This window comes from Nycticebus coucang, chromosome 8 (assembly GCF_027406575.1).
Source record: "Nycticebus coucang isolate mNycCou1 chromosome 8, mNycCou1.pri, whole genome shotgun sequence".
Classification (NCBI taxonomy): domain Eukaryota; kingdom Metazoa; phylum Chordata; class Mammalia; order Primates; family Lorisidae; genus Nycticebus; species Nycticebus coucang.
Genome location: NC_069787.1, coordinates 119,032,850 through 119,057,286, shown reverse-complemented (window position 1 = coordinate 119,057,286; position 24,437 = coordinate 119,032,850).

Below are 24,437 nucleotides of genomic sequence, written 5' to 3'. Positions count from 1 at the left end.
TTCTTGCAGGGAAAAATATTTAATTGTCAACAATTGTAAATGACACCTTTCTCAATTTCATCGCCACTCACTCTCTGGGCATTTCTACTTCTGGGATAAACAAGCAACTGTTAAGATGGCAAAACTGCCAGTAGTTTAGGTGCACACTTAAATTAATTGTACTGCTTCTTGTTTGAGATATAATAAACTCAACTTTTGATTCAAAACTAGCCATTTTATGTTTAATTCTAAATAGTTCTAAAATGACAAAGATAATGCTGGTTACTTTTGACTCTCTCACAGAACCAACGCAGATCACTATTAATTTACAAGTTCAATAAAGTATTCTTGTGTTTTTTTTCCTTTCTTTTTTTTCTTTCTTTCTTTCTTTTTTTTGGAAATAGAGTTTCATTTTGTTGGCCATGGCTGAAGTGTGATGGCTTCAACCTGGTTCAAAGTAAGCTCAAACTCCTGGGCTCAAGTAATCCTCCAGTCTCACCCTCCTTAGTAGCCGGAACCACAGAAAACTGCCACAACACTCAGGTAATTTTTCTATTTTTAATAGAGATAGGGTTTCGTTCAGACTGGTCTCAAATTCCTACATTCAAATAATCCTCCTCCCTTGGCCTTCCAGTGTGGTCAGATTACAGGCATGAGCCAGTACACCCAGCCTCAATAAAGTATTCTTAAAGTGCTTACTCCACGTCACCTCCAGTCTTAAGAGGCACCGGGGACTTGACTCTAAGCATGTCAGATATGGTATTTACCTCCAAGAACTTTCTGTATATAGGAAAAATTATCCTTATACCAGTAATCAATCAAATTAAAAAGTACAATTGTGCCAAAAGCATGAGAGTTATAAATATTATTAATAATCAGCATAAGTATAATGTTTATATTTTTGAAGAAAAAATATATTTTTCTCTTCTGCATAAATGCATAGTTAAAATACACTTGGTTAATGATGGACCTCCTGTGGTCTCATAGCGAGTAATGCTGTATTTTTATTGTACCTTTTCTATTTTTTGATATGTTTAGATACACAAACACTTATCATTGTGTTATTATTGCCTACAGTATTTAGTATAGTAACATGTTGTACAGATTTGTGACCTGGGAGCAATAGGATTTTTGTGCAAGTGGTGATGAATAGAGAAAATCAAATTTGTACTGAAAGGTAGATGGGGCACAATTAGTTAACAGTGTTTTCTCTTTTTCTTGTGTCTTGGTACATATAGAGCATTACAGCTGACAGCTGAGGGGGCTAAAATCCCAAAGCTCACAATTGTAATAAAACACTGGGAGAAGTTCAAATTTTGTCTTCATCACCAGCTAAGTGACTCACCTGCTCACTGATAATGCATGAGATTCAAATTTGTGATGGAGAAAAATTTTATATAACTCTAAGTTATAAATGCCAGTGTTGCTTAAAAATTACTCGCTCCAAGTCTCAGTACTCAATTTTTTTTTTCCAAAAAGTCAAGATAGTTATGTCTATCTCTGGTTGAATACCAACTTGTTACCCTTCTTGTTCTTTAATTTACGACAAGCTATAAGAAGTCATGGGCCTCAATATTCTATGATGTTATTTACTACTCATTCATTACTTCTCTGTGAAATATACCATCTTAGATTTTCATTCCATTCATTCACTTTAGAAGTTTTTAAATCTACCACACTCTTAGCATGTATGTTACTTACCTCTTAGTAAATGAGATAAGTTCCATTAGGTGAGGTATGGTGGCTCAGGCCTGTAATCCTGGCAATCTAGGAGGCCAAGACGGGTGGATTGCTTGAGCATAGGTGTTTGAAATCAGCTTGAGAAAGAGACCCAGTTTCTACTAAAACAGAAAAAATAGCCAGGCATTGTGGAAGACACTTGGAGACCCACCTACTGGGAAAGCTGGGGCATGAGGATTGCTTGAGCCCAAGAGTTTGAGGTTGCTGTGACCTATGATGATACCATGGCACTCAGATCCAAGGTGACAGAGTGAGACTCTATCTCTAAATAAATAAATAAATGCTCCATTTACTGAAGTGGCCCACAGTTGAACTGGGGAGAGAGAAGCATAAAAAAGACCCCTATAATAAAATGTGAAGACTGTTATATCACAGAGAAGTCCAGAAAAGTAAAGGATAAAGAAGAACACATCAAGTTTTCCTCTTGTTTAGGCTCCTACCATGCTGACTGGCAATTTTCCCTGCTGATTTTCTTCAAATCCTGAACATAGGCTATGAGAGAATATCTGTAATATGTCAAGTTAATAAGCACCACCCAGCGCCTGGTGGTTGGCCCATGATAAGAAGATCTGTCACCTGCCTGTTCTAATTTAAGTTATGGTTCCTTTTGGGGCACCCATGGGGAAATTAGATGTGATAAACTTCAAATGGAATTTAGTTGTAGAAAAAGTATCTGTTTTAGGTATAAAAATTTCAGAGAAAATAGTTGCTAGGTGACTATATAGAGTGACTCATCTTCTACAAATGACATAGCTGTAAAAAAATAGAAGTTTATTTAAAGTGTTTTCTCATTTTCTCTAATGATACTAAAGTGGAAACTTCAGTGCTATAGTGCAAACTTAAAACACGTTGATCATTACATTCTGCAGTAGGGAGCTCCTCATATCTGAAAGTTCCTGCTGAAGACACAGTGGGATTTGACGCATTGAGATTTGAGATGGGGTTCTCCACCACATCTATTGTCTTACCCGGTAATAATAATAAGAAATTAGAAATCATGTTTAGTCAAATCCCAATGAGTTGTATGGCTCCATAGAGGGCAAGAGAATAATATAGGTAAGAGAAACATCTTACCTACATTATTACTGTATTAGCTTACTTTCTTTTTTCCTACCAGCTGATATGCTCCAGTATCACATCTCCTTGTGATCTCAACACTCAGGTCACTGCTCTATACTTAGTAGATAGTAAATATTTGTCAATGATTATAAAAGTAATAAAGATGGAGTTATTCTAATTTTAAATTGACTTAAAATTTGGAAAGATTTTATAATAAAAGCAAATTACAGCTTCCCCCCTGCTTTATTCCTTGTTCTTTAGGACATTTCATAAGCATGGCTTGCTTATTCAGGATGACAATATATAATATTCTCAAAAGGCAAGAATCTTTCTTTATCTCTTGAGTTATATTAATTTGAAATAAACACATCTTCAAAATTCTAATTTAATGTTCCCAGAAAATCTTGCTTTTACAGAAGCCACTTTCATAGGAGAGTCAGGAGAGAGATTTGAATTTCTACTTGATTTCTTGCTTCTATTCAATTTCTTACCCAAGATGTCAGATTCATCTATCACTTGCAGCTTTCATATAAAGATATGATAGCTCCACTGGCAGAAGGGAAACACTATATTTATAATTGTCAGTATTTTTCTACCAACAGGCTGCTGGATCCAAAAAATATAAAACGTATTGAGACATTTGTGTTTTTGCAGCTATGATTTAACTTCTCTTAAGAGTAATATGTAACTTTCCTTTTATGCATGTTTATCTATAACTTGGCTTTCTTTGTTACCTTTGGCTCATCAGTTATTACAGTATGGTGTTTTATTTTTATTCAGTGAATGCAGAAAACATTTCTTTTAAAAAATTATAATGGCTATAAAAAGAAGAGATGCTGTATGAGAGTTATTGTTAAAATTAAGCGCTAAATGTGAAGTTTCTTAAAGCAGAAGAGAAAATTGACATTAGTTTCTAATTATGCTTTAAATATGCAAATTTAAGAATATAAAGGGAGTCTAAAATTAAGATAAATCAACAAATAAATCAAAATCACTTTTGAAACTCCTTCTCATTGCCAGATGATCACAATACTCATTCCTCTTCTGTATGAAGTCACCTATTCTATGCAGCTTTCCTGATTGACCGAAAATGAACTAGAAAATTCTCTTCTGTTGTATTTTGTTCATAGCCACCTCAGTTTTTTCTCTATTTTGCATTTTGGAATTTCTGATATCCTCACTTTAAATAATCCATTCCTTATCAGTCTAGGTGTATATGTCCTTCTGGCAGTGTTGAATATACATTGTTGTATCAGATTGAAAACTTCTATTATAGTGGATAAAAACCCATTTCCTCTAGCAGCAAATATGAGGGAAAAAGATAACTATTCATATTGATTAGAAATTATACTAATAACCAATAACATCATTATAAGATGAGTAAAGATAATGTCTTTAATAATTTTTATTAATCTTTCCATATCAGAACAAGTATGACTGAACTCGTGAGCATAATAAAGATAAAATCTGTTTTGTTTGATCATTTGTATTGCTAATTAATAAACTCTGTGGCATCGAAGGAATCTGATGAACTAAAAATTAAGCTACGTTCCTGACTTTGTATGTGACTGAGAACAAGTTAACTCTTAGTTATCTTCAGATGGATTTAAAATGAGTCTCTGTGGTTTTTTGAAACTTAGAAGTAATAATCTCTAAGACAGATGTTTTTAGGAGTAAAAGGACATAAAACTGATGTACAATGCTAGAAATTATGCCTTATTTCAGGATACTGCATGATTAGTTGTATTTTTTAATTAGAGCTAAGTTTAAATAGATGTGTGTGTAACAACCATATGTTTGGAATCACTCTTCCAGTCTCAACATAACTTTTATCACATGGAACAAAGAACAGAGAACTTTCATTTCTGTATCTTCACATTTGGAATTATGGAAGAGAAAGGTCAATACACTCAGAAAATTACAGTTTTTTTGAGATAAGTACTGTAGTACTGTCAGCACAACATAAAATATTAAAGGATTTCTGCAACAAAACTATAATAGGCATTATGTTCTTAAATTAAGCCACAAAATGCCAGATACATCATATCAGTTGGATTGTGTAGGAGTAAAGCATTCAATACACAGGGAAATATTATGAAACTATATTTTTACATCTAAGTTAAAGTCTTACAAGAACCATCCATAAAAATTTTACTCCTAAAATTCTGGGAATAATTTCCCATCTTTTTAAATGTTCTCTTTAGTTTTCTTCTATCTTTAAATATCTTTTCTTATAATATGTGTTCCATGGTTACTTCTTTTGTAATGCATGTCTGTTTTGACATTACACCACGTGTGCATGTGTTCTGCCCTCACCTCCACTTTGCCACTTCTCCTGAACTAGTAGGCATGTTACATTAGCCTACTAATGTAGCGAACAAATTTCTTTTCCTTTGGATCTTCTCTTCAACACTCTGGATACAGATGTCTTTATCAACGTGGATTTATCATCTATAGATGAGTATTACATAAACACAAGGCAATCCATCAACTAAAATATACAAATTTAAATAATCTATTCATAGATGGGCTAATTATATCAGTCCAAATAAAAAGAAAATTTCTCCATATTTGGACTTGTCCATTGGCAAATAAATATAAGAGGCTGGCCAAGACAAAATTTAATTCTTTGGGGACTACTATTTAAAGAAAACAGAAAAACAAATGTTCAAGTTTCACTACTTCACTTATTTATTTCTTTCAGTGCACATAAATTATAAAATTTAACCCATAGTGATAAATGCACATCCCCCTGCTTAACTTATCCCTCTTTGATAGGGAAAAAGCAACCAAGTAGTACATTTTTCATATAAATTTGTTAGTATTTCCAAAATTTACAGAAGAATATTTTCCCTACCATTATTATAAAAAAATTCCAATTTTGTATAATATAATCTATATAATAAAAAGTCAGACCTAAAGGGAAAATTAAAGATTAAAAAACTGATTTAAAAAATCCTCCACCTCTGATGGAATAGCTTGTATTAAACAAGCCCTCCAGTCAAGAGCTATTACAAAATCTCCATTAAATTTTGAATCTTATTTAGGCATTAGAGAGCAACTGAGACAGCCAGGATTGAAAATACAGATCCCAAAGAGGAAAGACACCCATAAAGGGAGCTGCTTTTTTAGTAGCTTTTTCCATTGAAGCACTTGCCATTATTTGCCATGTCATGATTTGGGGGCACATAGTCTAAGCAAAAAAATGACTTTCCAGAAGTTTTGTGAAATCCCTGGAATGAGGAGAGAAAAATATAATGCCGACCAAGGCAAGCCAACTTAGAGCACCAAGATCCCTGGGAAAAATAGACTTGTAGAAAAATGAGGCCAGAATTCTTGTCTTACAGCATTTCTCAAGTATCAACCTGTTTAGGCATAAGACACTAAGAAAGGAAGAAGATGTCAGATGTAAAGACTATAGAAAATTGTTAGCAGTGTCAAAACACTGTAGGAACATGAAATGGAAATTAGAGCCTCCCAAGGAGGAGTGGTGATGAAGACACCTCCCATTTTCAGAAATAAGGGCAAAGCATCTGAGTCCCATTGTTATGCTACATTAGTTTCTGACCAGACCAAAGGAATCTGCCCCTATTCTAATTACTGGATAAAATACTTAAATCTTTTTTGAGGAAGATGATATCATCCAGAGATTTTTACTTTGGCAGTCTTTCATATATGACATTCAAAAATTTAATAGGTTTACAAAAGAACAGCACCAAAGACCAAAAGACAAGAGAAGAAACAGGTACTAGAAGCTGACTCATAGACAGTATCTTGGAAATAAAACATACTTTAAAATCAATGCAATTAATATAAAATAGATGATAAAACCTTTTGGGAAAGTATGGAACTATATAAAAAGAATGGAATGCAAGTTCTAAAATTGAAGCATAAAAAGCTGAAACTCAGTACTTGGTGGGTAAACTTAACAGCAAATTAGATATAAGAAAATGGAAATTTTGTGAACTGGGAGACAAGTCCTTAGAAAATAACTACATTGAAATAGTAAGGTGGAAAAAATGAAAGGAAAACACAGAAAAGAGATTAGAAACATAAGGGCCATTGAAAATGGTGTAACAAATTGGTAAAAGGGAAGGTGAGAGGAGGGAGAATGAAGCTGAAATAGTAGTTGAACAGACACTGGCAAATGTTTTTTAAACCTGAGGAAAGACATTGAGATACAGATTTTCAAAGGACTACTACCCAGAATTATAAATACTGAAATACCTCATGCAGGCACATTATAGTAAAACAAATGAGAAAGGAAAAATGAGGGAAAATTTTAAAAGCAACTAGAAAATTTTAAAAGATAGTATTGAAATTTCAAACTACCATAAAAGACTCATTCTTTCATTTTTTATATCATTATGATGAGTTAATTTAACTCAAGTATTCATCTCATGCCATTACTTCTCATACTAGGAATTTGAAAAAATACCACTGACTACAAAACAATGGTCAGGTCTTGGCAATTTGAATACAGAGAATCATGCTTCTTTTAAAATCATCTTAAAGATATCTAATTCATTTCCTTTTTTCATTATGAACTGTTTTCTCATTTTTTATTTTACTTCGTAGGTTAGGGGATGCTTCCTATGTCTCAATTAACTGGGAATTTTAATCATTTGCATCATCTCTCTGCTTCAGCTGAATTTATAATGCTCTCATAAGCTCGTCAGACCCTCCAATAACCCAACCAATATACAAATCTTGACATTCTCAAATTCACAATGACCATGAAAGTTGGTCTGTTGTTTTTAGATCATAGTTCCATTATAAAGTATTTATAACGATCAGGAAATAATTATTTTACATTTAGAGGGATAGCACTATAATTTTTTAAAGGAAAAAAACTTTTAATGAATGGTACAGTGGCCCATCATCCTGGTCTCTTTTTAAACCGAATTTAAAAGAGAATAGCAAGGAATAATTTTCATTTTCTTTAGATTTATGATTTGCTCAATTTTCATTTAAGTAGACTTTCATCTAAATAAGAAGGGACAGGATAACAACAAGGTCAATTTGAAGATTGGTAGAAGAAAAATAAAAAGGTAGTAGAGGAAGTAGTTTAGAAAATTATGATGATTAAAGTGGAAAAGAAAAGAAGTAGAAAGAAGTTCACACGCTAGCAATGAGAAAGCATTCTAGATCAGAGGAAAAGTGTCAGATTTATGCACTCAGATTAAACAAATATTTCCAAGCTTCTATTACGAGCCTTCTTGTGTACTGGACTCTAAACAAAAGGGGGAAAACCTTTGCTTTCAGGGAACATATATTCTAGTAGTGATACGCCAGTTAAGATTATGTTGGTTACATTTATTTATTTATTTATTTTGAGACAGAGTCTCACTTTCTTGCTGCAGTGGAGTGCTGTGGCGTCACAGCTCACAGCAACTTCACACTTTTGGGCTCCAATGATCCTCTTTCCTCAGCCTCCCAAGTAGCTGGGACTACAGGTGCCCACCACAACACCCAGCTCTCTCTCTCTCTCTCTCTCTATATATATATATATATTTTTTTTAAGAGATGGGCTCTCACTCTTGCTCAGGCTGGTCTTGAGCTCCTGAGCTCAAATGATCCATCTACTTTGGCCTCCCAGAGTGCTAGGAATACAGGTGTGAACCACGGCACCCAGCCTTAAAATTTTTTTTTTTTATTGTTGGGGATTCATTGAGGGTACAATAAGCCAGGTTACACTGATTGCAATTGTTAGGTAAAGTCCCTCTTGCAATCATGTCTTGCCCCCAGAAAGTGTGGCACACACCAAGGCCCCACCCCCCTCCCTCCGTCCCTCTTTCTGCTTTTCCTCCCACCCCATAAAAGAAAACAATTTTTCTCTAAAATCAAACTGAATGTAAGCCAGTGCTGGTACCTAATGGTGATTCTACAATCATCACATTCATACAATTGTCACATTCATTCTCCATCTATATTTTTTCTGTCATCATATAGTAAATGTCTTGCCTCCTCGAGGTAATTCATCATTTAAAACAGCTCCTGGGACACCTGCCTTCACATTTGCTACTGGACAGCTAGGAAGGGAAAGGGGAAAAACAGAAAGGGATTATCATCCCCTAAGGAACCTTTTTGTCATATCTCTTTAAAACTTCCCCTTTAAGTCATTGGCCAGAAATTGGTCCTACGGAAATGCAAAATAACAACATACAATGGCAAATAAAATATTTTTATAAACTATATTCCCATTCCAAATAATACTGGTTTGCTCTTAAAAGAGAAAATGAGAGTGGATATTATGTAGGGATCCAGTTAGCTCTATCATGGGTAGAGACATGTGAACATGGTTATTTAAATGAATTATTTGATTCTTATGTTATTCAGGCCATGATCATATTTATAAGGATAAGGAAGACAATAAAGATGCTCATATTGGCAAGAATCTATTTTTTTTCCTAGCTGGCCATATTTGTGATTATTCCTTTAAATCAACTTTATTCTTGCTCCCTTCTCTAAGTGCATACTGTTTAAGTGGGACTGTGAAAATGATTTAAAACCTGAATTTGACTTATTTGTAGACCTATATGAAGATATTGATGTCAGAAATATAAGTCTAATGAGCTACACAACAATTTAATTCACAAAGAAAATAATAAATTTATGTTCTTAATATTCTAAAAATTAGAGCATTAGCATGAGACACTCAACCCAACCCTATTTGCAGTTCCTTATCTTAGAGACCTGTCTACGCAAGTTCCAAAAGCATCTTAAACTTTTAACACCCTTATCCTTTTGTGTGCGTGCATGGTTAATTACTGATGGAAAAAGAGCTGAGTTTCTCTTTTAGTTACTAAGTTTGTAAAGTTAAGCTCTGTTAGAGTGTTAATAAGGAATATACTGATTACCTTCCATCGCCTTCTTCCCTGTCCTACGCTATTTGAAAATGAACTAAATGTAATTCTTTTTTTTTTTTTTTTTTTTGAGACAGAGTCTCACTTTATCACCCTCGGTAGAGTGTTATGACATCACAGCTCACAGCAAACTCCAACTCCTGAGTTTAGGCGATTCTCTTGCCTCAGCCTCTTGAGTAGCTGGGACTACAGGCACCTGCCACAACACCCATCTATTTTTTTTGTTGCAGTTTGGCTGGGGATAGGTTTGAACCCACCACCTTTGGTAAAGAGGTCTGGCGCCCTACTCACTGAGCCACAAGGGCTGCCCTTTAATTAATTCTTTATTCAGCCAATTTCCCAGTTCAAGAGCTTTTACCGTTTGTAGCATGCTTTCTGATGAAGTATTTCACATAATATCTCACTTTATTTTCACAACCATCATGCAAAGTAGGCAATTTGGAATTATTACCCCTGTTTTATAGGTAACTGGGGCTGTGAGGGGTGAATTAAATTGCTCAGGGCACTTGATTTGCAAATAACAAAATTTGGACTAAATTTTAAAATTCACTCTCATTATTGTCCCTCTTACCTATTGGCAAAAGAGAAACTATTTTCATTGAAAATTATTATTTTTTTATCTTGCTGTTGACAGTAAAAAGGAAAAAGACAATTCTTCCATGTTGATTCTCCTCTTTCCCCTGCTATTCACTTTCATACCTTTCCTTTTTTTTTTCCTTTCCAGGACAATTTGTTTTGCAGCGTTCTTTCATTAATGCCCATTCTTCACCCATTGGTGTAAAGAGCAGAAATGAAATATCAAAACTTGCCTTGTAATGGTGGATTCATTCCCACAGGGAGGCTCAATGACAGGAATAAAATTTCAAGTAAGCAATTACTAGGAGTGCTGCGGAAAGCCTGAGTGCAACTATTCCTCTCCATGATTTCTGCAACCCGCTTTGGCTGTATGCTGAATTTCCATTTCTCATGGTTTTCTCTCAGGTGGAAATCTTCAGATATTGACGTGTGTGTGTAATGGAAGAGCACCACATGAGGCCCAGTTTTGTACTTGACCAAGCCCACTTGCTTCTATGTCTGTGACAGGAGCAGAATGGAGACCAGCAAGAGGCCCCACATTTTCAATGCCTCCTCAAAACCTGGCTGTTTCTGGACCTGTGATAATATGGAGATGGCCCCCTTCTTATTGTGCAAGCCTAGCTCACATGTGGATTAGTCTTTTGACATGGAACCTGGCTCTTTGCTCTTATTGTTAGTGCTTGTAAACTAAGCCCTGCACAAAGTGCAGACTGTCCTATTTCCACCTGAGAAGACCAAGTTAGGAAAACCAAAGAGAAGAGAAACATCAAAACCCCTGAAAGTCAGGTCCCCTTCAAGATGCCAATCAAGTCCAGCTTGATCTTGTGTTCCTGCCTTTTAACTAACAGAGTTCAGTTTCCACCAAGTTGCCAAGCACAAATTACCACTATAAGAATATTCAAGGTACTTAGAATCAAATGCCACATGTCTACCCACTGGAATTAACTTAGAGTAAGTATGTGATCTATGGATATTTCTTAGTTTTCTTGTTTCAAATGACTTCCCCCAGGATTATGAAGTATACACTTAAAAACTGTAATAGCCTTAAAGGTGAACATAAAGGTAGAATGCTAATATAATACTACTAATAATACATTACCTTTGCTGTGTGACTTAAATTTGTTTACGTACTGTAACTATTGTTTTAAATTTCAAATGTACATTTTCTATGCAACCGATGGTATTTGAGTAAAAATACTAAAAGTTTTATTAAAAAGATTCAGTGTTTTCTTTTTTCCCTCTGTACATATATTACTGACAATATTGTTAAGAAACAGAAGCAATACTGCTCTTTTCTATTATTCTTTTATAAAAAGGGCTCTAGGATTCTGAATCAGGAGTACTCAGGAGAATTTATTTTTTACACATTTATACCATTGGAAATATACTGCATAACTTAAAATGAAGTTATAAAAAAGACTACATATAGTCCTTGATTTTAAAGAAACATAAAAAATAAAAAAGTTATTAACTGAATCTTCGTCAATCCCTATCTCTAATGCTTGAACTCGCTGGAGTACACATAGACCACATTCCCCTTTGCAAGCCTGGGAATTTGATGGCTCCCTGTTGGACGAAGCCCACATACTCTACTGTTGCATTCTAAACCCTGATCATCTGATTTTTGCCTTACTTAACCTCTCCATTCCCATTTTCTCACTCAAAGTTTCATTTACAACATTTTGCAGCAATTTCCTGAATAGTTTTAGCATCAGAACTGTATTTTTTCTGAATTCTGTTCAGCCCACAAGGATCAGCCACTGTTATGGATTGAATTATATTTCCCCCCAAAGACATTGACGTTATAACCCCCCAGCACCCCAGAATGCAACCTTAATTGAAAATAGGATCCTTACAGACATACTTAGTTAAGATGAGATTATACTAGAGCAAAGTTGGCCCTTACTGCAGTTTGACTAGTGTTTTTACAGAAAGCCATATGAAGACACAAACACACATGGAGAATGCCTTACAAAGATTGAGATAAAGATTGAAGAGACGTATCCAATGTACTCAGCCCTACTATGAAATTAATTTATAGCTTTCATATGAAAGCTATAACCCTATTACAGCACAAGAATATGAGGAAAGGGACAAGAGAGGAGAGGGAAGGGGGAGATGGTTGGAGGGAGGGTAAATGGTGAGACCCCATCTACGGTGCATCTTAGAACAGGTGAAACTTACTAAATGCAGAATATAAATGTCTGAACACAGTAACTAAGAAAATGCCATGAAGGCTATGTTAACCAGTTCACTGAAAATATTTCAAATTGTATTTAAAACCAGCACATTGTACCCCATGATTGCATTAATGTACACAGCTATGATTTAATAAAAAAAAATTTTTTTTAAAAGATTGAAGAGATACATCTCCAAGAATTATCAATGGTCATCAAAAGCTGGGAAGGAGGCATGCCAATAGAGTCTTCCTTAGAGGTATCAGAAGGAATCAACCCTGCTCACACCTTAATTTGAACTTCTAGCCCGTAGTAATGTGAGAGAACAGATTTATGCTGTTTTAAACCATCTATTTTGTAGTACTTTCTTATTGCAACCTAACGAGACCAACATATTTTCCATCTCAGTGTGGGAATGTACCTGTTCTCTGGAGCAAAGTTTGAATGCATTTGTTATTTTCCCTGTTTCCTCCTTGAAGGAACCATTGCCTCATTTTTCAGGTACTCTGGTGCCTACTTCACATCTTGTCAGCCTACTTTTTCATTCTAGCTAGTGTGGTGGCTACCAGCTGTCCACAGATAGAACTTGACAGTACGTCACGTCAAATGATGCTTTTCTGTCTAGCCTTCTTTGTCTCCACCAAATGGAATTCTACAGACTGTTGAGACTACTCAGCCATATTGACCCATGCATATACCTGAAAGAACAAAGGAATTGCAACCCAAGGAAATACTGGTAGGATGGGCGCTAATGGATACATACTCCTCTGTAGCATGCTGTAGATGAGCAATTTGAAGGCCCATTCTACATAGTTACTGGCAAGTTCCCAGCAGGCCTGAGCCCTAATGGCCCACAGGGATCTAGATCATCAATAGAGCTTTGTATTGGTTTTCCCTTCTTCCCTTGGTTTCTTCCTTTCTTTCCTTCCTTCCCTTCCCTTTCCCTCCCTCCCATATCTCTCTCTCTCTCTCTCTTTCTTCCACTTCTCTACTCTCTGCAATTACTTTCTGAGATAATCCAGTCTCACGTTCTGCACTGAGGGTGGGGGCTAAGAAAGGTAAAATGTGATCTTACATTATATTGCGGTCATACTGTGTTTAAATCTCTACCCAGCAAAGTCTGCTTCATGCTGTAGTTATTAGGGCCTGTGTCTGCATCTACTGAAGTTGAGATTTTGTGAAGTCCTGGTGATATTGCTGGTGTGGCTGCCTCAAATATGGGATATGTTTAGTGGCGTGGCCTCATATTTTTAGAGCTCAGAATCCCCAAATTTCTATAAACACAGGACCCTAAAATGCCAAAAATCCCAAACCAAATAATAACCACAAATTACAGATCCTTAGATGAGGTCTGACAATTGAGTTCCCAAACTTGCCCCTGTGACCTTACATTGACAGCACTATAAAAACAACTTGGTAGGATTTCATTACCTTGGTACATCCATGTTTTACAGCTGTGTTCATGCTGGCATGTGGGAGTGTCTTCCTGAGTGCATTTGTTATTGTTGTTGCGTGTTTTTGTGTGCCATCATGAGCATGTTGGAGCTTGAATTAGCACAACGAACAAATATTCGTAAATTTCTTGTTAAACTTGTCAAGAGTAGTAGTAGTATCAGGGACAAGTTAATCCAAGTTTGTGGGGCTAATGCAATGAAGAAAACGGCAGTGTACAAATGGATTAAATGTTTTTTTGAGGAGAGAGAAAGTATCACTGATGAAGAGAGGTCAGTGCAGCCAGTAACCAGCAGAACTGATAAAAACATTGCAAAAATTTGTCAAATTGTGCAGCAAAATTGTCAGATAACTGTGAGAAGCATAAAAGACCAAGTAAATATCAATACAGAAACAGGAAAACCTTAACTGAAAACATTATCATGAGAAATGTGTGTATAAAAATGGTCCTGTACTCAGCCCTACTATGAAACTAATTTTTGCCTTTCATATGAAAGCTATAACCCAGTTATAACCTAAGAATACAGGGAATGGGAAGAGGGAGGGGAGGGAGGGGGGAGGATGGGCAGAGGGAGGGTGATAGGTGGGAGTACACCTGCGGTGCATCTTACAAGGGTACATGCGAAACTTAGTGAATGTAGAATATAATTGTCTTAACACAATAACTAAGAAAATGCCAGGAAGGCTATGTTAACCAGTGTGATGAAAATGTGTCAAACTGTTTATAAAACCAACGTATGGTGCCCCATGATCACATTAATGTACACAGCTATGATTTAATATTAATTAAAAAAAAATGGTCCTGAAGGACGTTACCAATGAACAAAAGCAAAGAAAAGTCAAAGTTTGCCAAGACCTTTTGGAGAGACAAGACAATATTTTGGGCTATATTATCACTGGTGATGAAACCTGAGTGTACCGATATGACCCGAAAACAAAGCATCAAAGTGCACAATGGAAGTCAGGAATTCTCCATGACCAAAAAAGTTTTGTCAGTCCAAATCAAGAGTCAAAATGATATTGCTAACCGTTTTTGATATAAGAGAGATTATTCATTATAAATTTGTACCAACTGGACAGTTAACCAAGTTTACTATTTGGAAGTGCTGAAAAGGTTGCATGAAAGAATTAGACAAAAATGAACTGAAATTTTCAGCAAGAACTCATGGCTTTTGCATCACAACAATGCACCAGCTCACATGGCACTATCTGCAAGAGAGTTTTTGGCCAGTAAACAAATAATTGTATTGGAACATCCTCTCTACTCACCTGATCTGGACACAATGACTTTTTTCTTTACCCTCAAATAAAGGAAATATTGAAAGGAAGACATTTTGATGACATTGAGGAGATCAGGAGTAATCCTATGACAGCTCTGACGGCCAGTCCCAAGAAAGAATTCCAAATTGTTCTGAAGGGTGGAGTAGGTGCTGGAATCTGGGCACAGCTTCCCAAGGTGGGTACTTTGAAGGTGACAATAAATGACACTCATCAAGGAGGTATGGAGCACTTTTTCTAGCATTAGTTCATGAATTTAATTGTACTAAGTGTGTAAATATTTAAAAGTAATAATTCTATCTAATAAAATATTAAATAAGGTATATATCAGTGGTTCTCAATCTTCCTAATGCTGCGGCCCTTCAATATAGTTCCTGTGGGTCACAACCCACAGGTTGAGAACTGCTGCTATATACGGTCTTTCTACCTGGAGAAATTTATCTTCCTAATGACATAGAATGCCAGGCTGAACTTAGAATTCTCAGATTTTTTTGAGTCCTACCCCAGAACATAGGACATAGGGAGGCAACACCTGATGTGAGACAGGCAACTCCCTTTTTTGTGTGTATCCCATCAAAATGCCACCCCACTTTGTCATGTACTCTGGAAATAAGTGTACTCTCCACCCAGGTTACTTCTTCTTTGGTCTAGGAATATGCACACAATGATTCAGGCTGCTATTTGGAGGACGGAGCCTCAAAAAAAAAAAAAAAAAAAAAGTCAGGAGCCTTTGTAGATGAAATTCTGAGATCCTGGAGGAGCTCTGTGAACCCTAGGTAGAAATGTCACAAAAAGTTGTCAAGAAATTGCCCATTAGGGAAGTTTTATTCCACAAAGAATTTATTGCCAGACTAAAAAAGGCAATAACAAAAATCCGGAAGTCTTAGGGCATATGAGCAAAACTTGGGAAGCAAATAGTTTTGTTTAATATAAAATGGCACTTGAAGATAGGGGACACAGCTTGTTGTTAGGTAAAATGGAAGAAAATCACATAGTGCTTTGTAAAGCGCTGAAATGTTACTCCTTGCCATGGTTCTACTTAGTGCTTTCCTTATCTGGATCAAAGAAAAAAGGACAACTCCTGCAGTGGAAAAGAGAGGGGCCTGTAGGCTTCCTTCTTTTCCTATCATCCCTCAGCGCCTTTTCTAAATTCAGTTACATCCCCTTCTACAGAGAGATTATCTGCATCCAGTTTTCTGAGTCATTTTAATGACTCTTGGTTCCTACTATTTAGGAAAGATTACCATTATGTTTTCTTGACCTGTGGCAAAGTAAGGTAACTTAACCATTTTCCCAATACATGGTGCTACATATGTTGGTAAACTATTGACCATTTTTTAAAAAGGTATAGTTGAATACCAAGGGAAGAATGTGAGATCTCTGAACCACTTGTTTTGGCCTTTATGTGGTGTCATAGTCTGACTAAGCACTCTGTAATTTTCACCACGTTCTGAGGTGAAATGATTATCCATTTTTCATCTAGTAATTAATATAGCAACTACTCAACTAGAATGGAATTAAGCACAGTTACTAATATGCATTTCTTATTCTAACCAATTTTTAAAAAAAGATTAAAATAGGGTGGCGCCTGTGGCTCAAGGAGTAGGGCGCCAGTCCCATATGCCGGAGGTGGCAGGTTCAAACCCAGCCCTGGCCAAAAAAAAAAAATAAAAAAAAAAAGATTAAAATATAAAGGGACAAATGTATAGAATAAGCAAAGAAAATTTTTCCAGTAATTCATCATAGAGGTTTACAGCATAATTATACACAATCATTCAAAAGTGAAAATGAAAAATGTTAAACTCACAGGAAAATTTGTTGAGAAAGATGTCAAATATTCCATGATTGTGTAAATTCTTAAATCATTTGTATGTAGGCAAATTCACTCTATCTATAGCTGCTCTAATTTCCTCCAAGGAAAGACGAATTAAAAACTATTTAAAGAATTACTTGGGATACATTTTCATCACACTAGTTAACATAGCCTTCCTGGCATTTTCTTAGTTATTTTGCTAAGACTTTTACACGGTCTATGAACCAAGTGTATGGTGCCCCATAATCATACTAATGTACACAGCTATGATTTAATAAAAAAAAAAAAAAAGAATTACTTGGGATAGCAATGTTTACCAGCACTAGAGCAACTCAGCTTAGAAGTTCCAACTGGTGTAAAATCAGAACTGGCAAAATTGATCCATCATTTTTCTATTGTCAAATCTTTATGAAGACAATGTATTGATATAAATGTTCCTATTGTTTTTAATTTTGTAATTATAAAAGTGTTAAAAGGTTAAAATTTTGATGTTATAGCAATGAATAATCCCATCGCTGTAGTTGCTGGCCATAGAGTCCTTTAGCAATTTTTCTATGCAAATCGAATATTGTTACTCTTCACATTTATAAAAATATTGTTATTTTTATAGAAAGATGTCACACAAGGCATAATGTTCTGAACTTTTACTTTTTCACTTAACAATAATCTTGAGCAGTTTTTCATGCTGCTACATTTAGCTTTATCTTTTATGTTTGGTGGTTTTACGCCACTTCACTAAATAGGTTGATCATGATTTTCCCCTAGTGATAGAAATTTGAGTTTTTGCTTATCCAAATAAAACAAAAGTGAATACTTTTGTACATATATGTGGACATATTTTGAAATTTATTTATGTAGGAATAATATCTAGCAGAATCCTCTATCAAAAGATAGGATAATTTTACATTTAATGAATCCTTCCAAAGTATTTGTTAATTAATATTTCACTGAATATAACTAAAGCAGTAGAAACTTTCCTTAACTGTTTGCTAGGAATTTTGATTTTACTTATTTAAATTGTATAAATTGATGTGGGCCTATCTGGTAATAAGCCTTCCCACTCAAGGATATGATATTTCTCACCAACCATTTAGGCTGCCTTCCATGTGCTTTTGGCAAGTTTTATCTATAGAACTCTTAGATACAAATTTGCATAATATTATAACACCTCCATTTACAGAATATTGTCATTAACTGCTAAACTCTAAAATTTTGATTTATGTTTTGTTTTAAACTTTGTTTCTATGTTTTGGTTATCATCTGAGTTTTTTTTTTGAAAATTAATATATTAATGTCATTTCTCTGAGGACAATAAAGTCTGTAGGTTTACTCTTGTGTTCTCAGCACAAAAGTTGATATTTGGTGCCTATCAAGGGCTCAGTCCATTTTTATTAATTATTGAATAAACTGATGAAAACCATTTACTCTTGTTTATGAATAAAGAAAACTAAGAGACATTAAATGTCTTACGAGGAGGTAGGTCTGATTTCTCATGGATGTATCACAACTACTTTTCATCATACTGCACGTTTAAATGAACCTGTTTCAAGGGAATTATAAAGTAGGCTTTATTTGTCAGTAGCGAACAGAGAGTCATCCAGCTCATTGAATGCCCGTTTCTTTCATCGTCATCTTCCTCTTTCCCCTCCACTTCTCCTCTGCCTTCCTCTGTACACAAATGCAACTAAATAAGCTGAAATAGGAAGTCGTGCAAAGATTTGTTTAAAAAGCAAAGCATTTCAATAAAAGATTTTTCTGAAGTACGAATGTAAGTACAATTTTTATGAACCCCCACTACTAAAGCTCAGATAATGTCCTTCATGTTGCAATTTGAAAGTGAAGCCGGAGGAAAATCAGACTGAGTCCGCCCCTGCAGAAAGCACCCCCCACCCCGGGAGTGAGGGGAGCATTGTGAGAATGAGACAGGGGAAATTCGTGACTCTTCTTGGCTAACACTTTAGTCTAGAGTGAACTTCAATCATGATTTTCCAATAACAGCCTGTCAAACCAATTTCAATTCAAAGTAATGCTTTTATTATATTAACAATGATTTGTGTTGCATGAGACACAGTTTACTGAATGGATGATATTAGTCACTGAAAACAGCATTTTATGCACATGGTTAAGAGTTGGTTAGTTAGATCTCACTACTGGGGGCTAACATGGAGCTATAACATACAGCCCATAACTGAGTCTAATAGGAGGGATGAATTGAGTCCTCTGGCAAAAAAAAACTAGCACCTTCTAATTAAAGTAACAAATACATATGTATAGTTGACCTTCGAACAAAGTGGGTTTGGACATCCGGGATCTATCATAGATGGATTTTTTTGTCAACCAAATGCCAGATCCAAAACCTGAGTACAAGGAGGGATGACTTTTCCTATATGTGAGTTCTGCAGAGTTGTCCGGGAGGCTTGAATACGCTGGTGTACATGAGTGTTCTCAGGTCCAGGTGTGCCCTTCATACAGAAGCAGCACTGCGTAAGGTTGCTCCTACTGGTTTTTCACTCTCCCCTTTCATTCTTGCCATGTCTGTTTGAGTGTGGAAGAAATTGGAAAATTAAACTATGGATCAGAGAGCCTAGTCATAATCAATGATAACCAGTGAGCTACCTGGGATTTAGATGACAGTGGCAGCAAATATATAAACTGGCAAGTCTTAATGTTCTGACAGAGCAATAAGCAATAGTCTGAATTGTGGGAATTAAGACTCTTCCGTGAGTGCTCCCTCTTATAGATAACCCCCCACACCAGTGTGTTTGGCAATACCTGGAGAAAGATTTGGTTGTCACCATGGGTATAGTAGAGAACAGCTGCTATCAGTATCTAGTGGGTTGGTAAACATCCCACAATGACAGGATGATCCTTCCACTCCCCAAAGACATAATTATCCAGCCCAAAATGTCAACAGTGTTGCTATTATAAAACCCAAGCTAGGTGAACGAACAAAATATCAATGTTTCTTTGTAATATCATTTATAATTCAGGGTGAGATGACTAAGGAAAAGATAAAATTATGAAGACTTCAGTGGCAGTTGCAACAACAACAAAAATAAACAAGTGGGACTTAATTAAGCTAAAAAGTTTCTGCACAGCTAAGGACACAATGACAGCAAATAGACAACCTTCAGAATGGGAACGGTTATTTTCAGGATATGAATCTGACAAAACATCTATAAAGAACTCAAATTCATCAACAAAAAGGAGCAAACAATCCCATCTATCACTGGACCAGAGACATCAAGAATCTTTTCTGATGAAGACAGATGGTTAACAAATGTACGAAAAAATGCTCATTGTCCCTAATAGCAGAGGAATGCAAATCAAAACCACTCTCAGATATCACCAAATTCCAGTGAGAATAGCCCACATCCCCAAGTCCCAAAGCTGCAGGTGTTGCCATGGATGTGGAGAGAGAGGAACACTTTTACACTGTTGATGGGACTGCAAACTCATAGAGCCTCTTTGGAAAGAAGTATGGACAACCCTCAAAGAACTCAAAATAGACCTTCCCTTTGACTCTGCAATCCCATTACTAAGCATCTACCCAGAAGAAAAAAAACAAACAAACATTTTGTCATAATGACATTTGCACTAGATTGTTTATTGCAGCTCATTTACAATTGCCAAGATGTGGAAACAATCTAAATGCTGATCAACTGGGAATAAATTAATAAACTGTGGTATATGTACACCCTGGAATACTATACAGCCACAAAAGAGATGGAGACTTTAAATCTTTTGCATTAACCTGGATGGAGTTGAAACACATTCTTCTTAGTAAAATATCACAAGAATGGAAAAGCAAGTATCCAATGTGCTCAATACTAACATAAAGCCAGTAGACATTCTAATACACAGCCACATAAGAGAAAAACTCAATTCAATTCAAGTTGGGAAAGGGAGAAAGAGGATGAGGGCAGAGGGGAAGTGAGGGCATGTGGAACACTTTCTGGATGCAAGACACAACAGCAACAGTGATTCTACCTAACAAATGCAAACATTTTCACTTAGGTGTTTGTACCCTGACATTAATCTGAAATTAAAAAAAGTAAAAGATAAAAATGATTTGAAATAAATGTTGAATGTTTAAAATTATTCCTTTAAATTTTTTTAAATAACATTTAGAATGAATGGTAAATTAATGTTGTATAAATAAATTTTGTGAATGGTAACTATTCAGAATTATTAATTTGGAGAGTTGAACAAAATTTTGTATCTAAGTGTCAGAAAAATTGTGTATCTCTTCATTCAGACTCTTTGGCCAGAGTACCATTGGGAATCTACCAAATTCCCAGAATGGTAGATTTTGCTCTTTGGAATATGTGTAGATGAATAAATTCCTTTGACACGTGTGTATATTAAACAGATTGGGCCCTGAAATTTGTTTCCAAGAAACTTTCTATAGGATGTTTTCCCAACTGATTTTTACTACATAAAATGTTATGATTCCAGCTTTGGGTATTGTAGATGAAAGCAACCTGTTTTCCCTGGTCACAGCTATCTGGATCAGAGACAGAGCATTAACCACAGGTGTGGTACAGCCAAAATATTAAAGGCAGCAGTTCACATGATAGACTTAGCAGTGGTGGCTGTATGTTTCCATCTTAATGAAAAGTTTATGATTTTTATTTTATTTCAGAACATGGCACTGTGATTTAGATTTCATAATTTAATGAGCTAACTTCGTGTACTTTTGATAGACTATTTAGTTTCTTACCCCTAACGTTGCCCTCCCATGACTTTATTTTCATGCTGAAATTCAGGCAGAACAGGAAAGGGAGGAGAACGATTCCTGAGAAGTCTGGCGAGAGCCCTACTCAGCGGAGACCCTTCCTGGATGCAACGGGAGTAGCTAATTCAATCAAATTCCTTTTTGTAAGAAGGATAAACTCTCAGGGAAGGGAATGTTTCTTAGTCTTACAGAATTATCTTTGGCTCTGATAAGCTATTTCTCTGCTAGATTCCTCTTTGATCTTAAAAACTGCCACATTCTTTCAGATTTAAATAATAAATTTGCTAGGTGCAGTGGCTCATGCCTGTAATCCTAGCACTCTGAAAGGCCGAGGCAGGTGGATTGCCTGAGCTCACAGGTTTGAGACCAGCCTGAGCCAGGGCGAGACCTTATCTCTAAAAACATAGCCGGGCGTTGTGGCAAGCACCCGTAGTCCCAGCTGCTTGGGAGGCAGAGGCAAGAGAATCTCTTGAGCCCAAGAGTATGAGGTTCCTATGAGCTATGATGCCACAGCACTCTACCGAGGGCAACAAAGTGAGACTCTGTCTCAAAGATAAATAAATAAATATATCAATAATAAATTTCTTTGGAGGTTTTCTTTTCACTTTTCTACACATCTCTTCTTGAGCCCTGTTCCTATTGCTTTCTTATTAGATGCATATTTATGCTAAAATGGTTGTATCATATTCATCTTCTTTTCTTTTTGTCTTTTTGGCATTTTTCTTCATTATGCAGTGAAAATTGAAGGAATAAGAATTGTACGGTTTTATCTGCTGCAGTGGAAAAAATATGCACATTTAAACAGATCTTTAGGGGGAAAAGTAATTTAAAGAATAGCATTTGGTGGGATCTAACCTACTGTACACAAGGCAAGGGTATATTTCAAAATAACTAAGAGTAAATTTTAAATGTCTTACCACAAAAAAACAAGAAAGTGAGGTGATGGAAATGTTGTTAATCAGTCTGATTGAAGCATCCACATTGTGTACCAAATATCACATTGTACTCCATGATTGCATACAGTTTTAATTAAAAATTAAATAAAAAATAAAAAATTATGATGACAAAATAGACACATTTGTATTGATTCATTACAAGATGCTAATTGTGTTCCTATTAAAATATAATTTTAGTAATCTTTAAATGCACTACTTTTTGAAGAAAAAATATATTTCTGGCTTTGATTTGGCATCATAGTACGAAAACAGCTGAATTTCAAGGGAGTTATGATGGGCAAAGTATTATTCATCTGAGAAATAAAAAAATATATTTTAAATGTGATGATTCAAATGGATTGGGCCTTCTGTTTAGATTCTACCTGTGCAGCTGGCACGCATATCACTGGACTACACGTTTAGTTTGAGTCTAGAATGCTTTTTATTCAGAGCAAGCACGGAGAAGACATCACTCTTAGTGCACCCGCGTAACTCATTTATCTAACTTAGTCTTTTTAGTGCACTTTTGCATGTTACAGAACATGAGAAGAAATTGTCTTATTTCTCAAAACTCCCATAAAAAGAAAGTCTTGCTTTGCCTTTTTTTTTTTTTTAGAGATAGAGTCTCACTTTGTTGCCCTTGGTAGAGTGCTATGGCATCACAGCTGACAGCAACCTCCAGCTGTTGGGCTTCGGTGATTCTCTTGCCTCAGCCTCCCGAGTAGCTGGGATCACAGGCACCCACCACAACACCCGGCTACTTTTTTGTTGAAGTTTGGCCGGGGCTGGGTTTGAACCCGCCACCCTTGGTATATGGGGCTGATGCCCTACTCACTGAGCCCCAGGCACTGCCCCCAAATTTTACTTTTTATTGGAGAAACAAAATTGGTTAAAAGAGTTGAGTAGCAAATGAATTCACATGAGCAGGAGATTCTTTGATCCTATTCTAAGCTCAATGGCCAGAGAGTCAACTTGCCCATCTAGCTACTCAGACAGTCAAAACCTTACACCTGCAAGCTCCGGAGTATAGACTAGGAGGTATTCTATGTATTATGTTTTGGAAAGGGATACTGTCTGCTTCTAGAAAAAAATCAAGGTATTAAAAATATACCATTAAAATTCAAAGGGTTTACAGGCACAGCTATTAATATAACATTAGCTCTCTGCTTTCCCTTACTTTAATTTGTTTCTCTAATGTTTCTTTTGCTCTTTTTCTTTTTGTTCTTTTAGTCAATTTATCTACTTTAGGTTGGAAGGTCTTTATGCCAGTCTTTCTAAAAAGGGTTTCTTTTTGTCATATTTACATATTTGTAAATATGTAAATTTTTTGTCATATCTACATATTTGTAAATATGTAAATTTTTTTCTCAATTTAGAAACTGGACATGCAGAATGAAGATTGATGGATTAACTTTAATTCATCTAAAGAAAAGGCTTGCACATGTCTAGACAGCATTCGATCATTCATACACCCATCTGATCAAATATTGAACAGTTAATTTTTGAGTATGAGTCATGTATGTCAAAACATTCTGTGAAATGCTCTATCACAATGGCCAATATGGGAGGCATAACATGTGCACTCATGGAGTGTACAGCCCCTGAGAGAGACTTGTACACAGTATCAAGTAACTGCAGAGACCAAAAATTCAGGGGATAGGTCCAATTCACATCAGCAGTTCAGGGAATGTTGTTCTGATGAAATGTCTTTCTGCTGAGAACTGAGGATGAAGGATGAACAGTTGTCCAAGCCTAGAAAGTGTGGGTGAGCATTTTAAGCAAAAACAAAAGCCTGAAATGCTCAAAGAGAAAGAGATTTTAGTG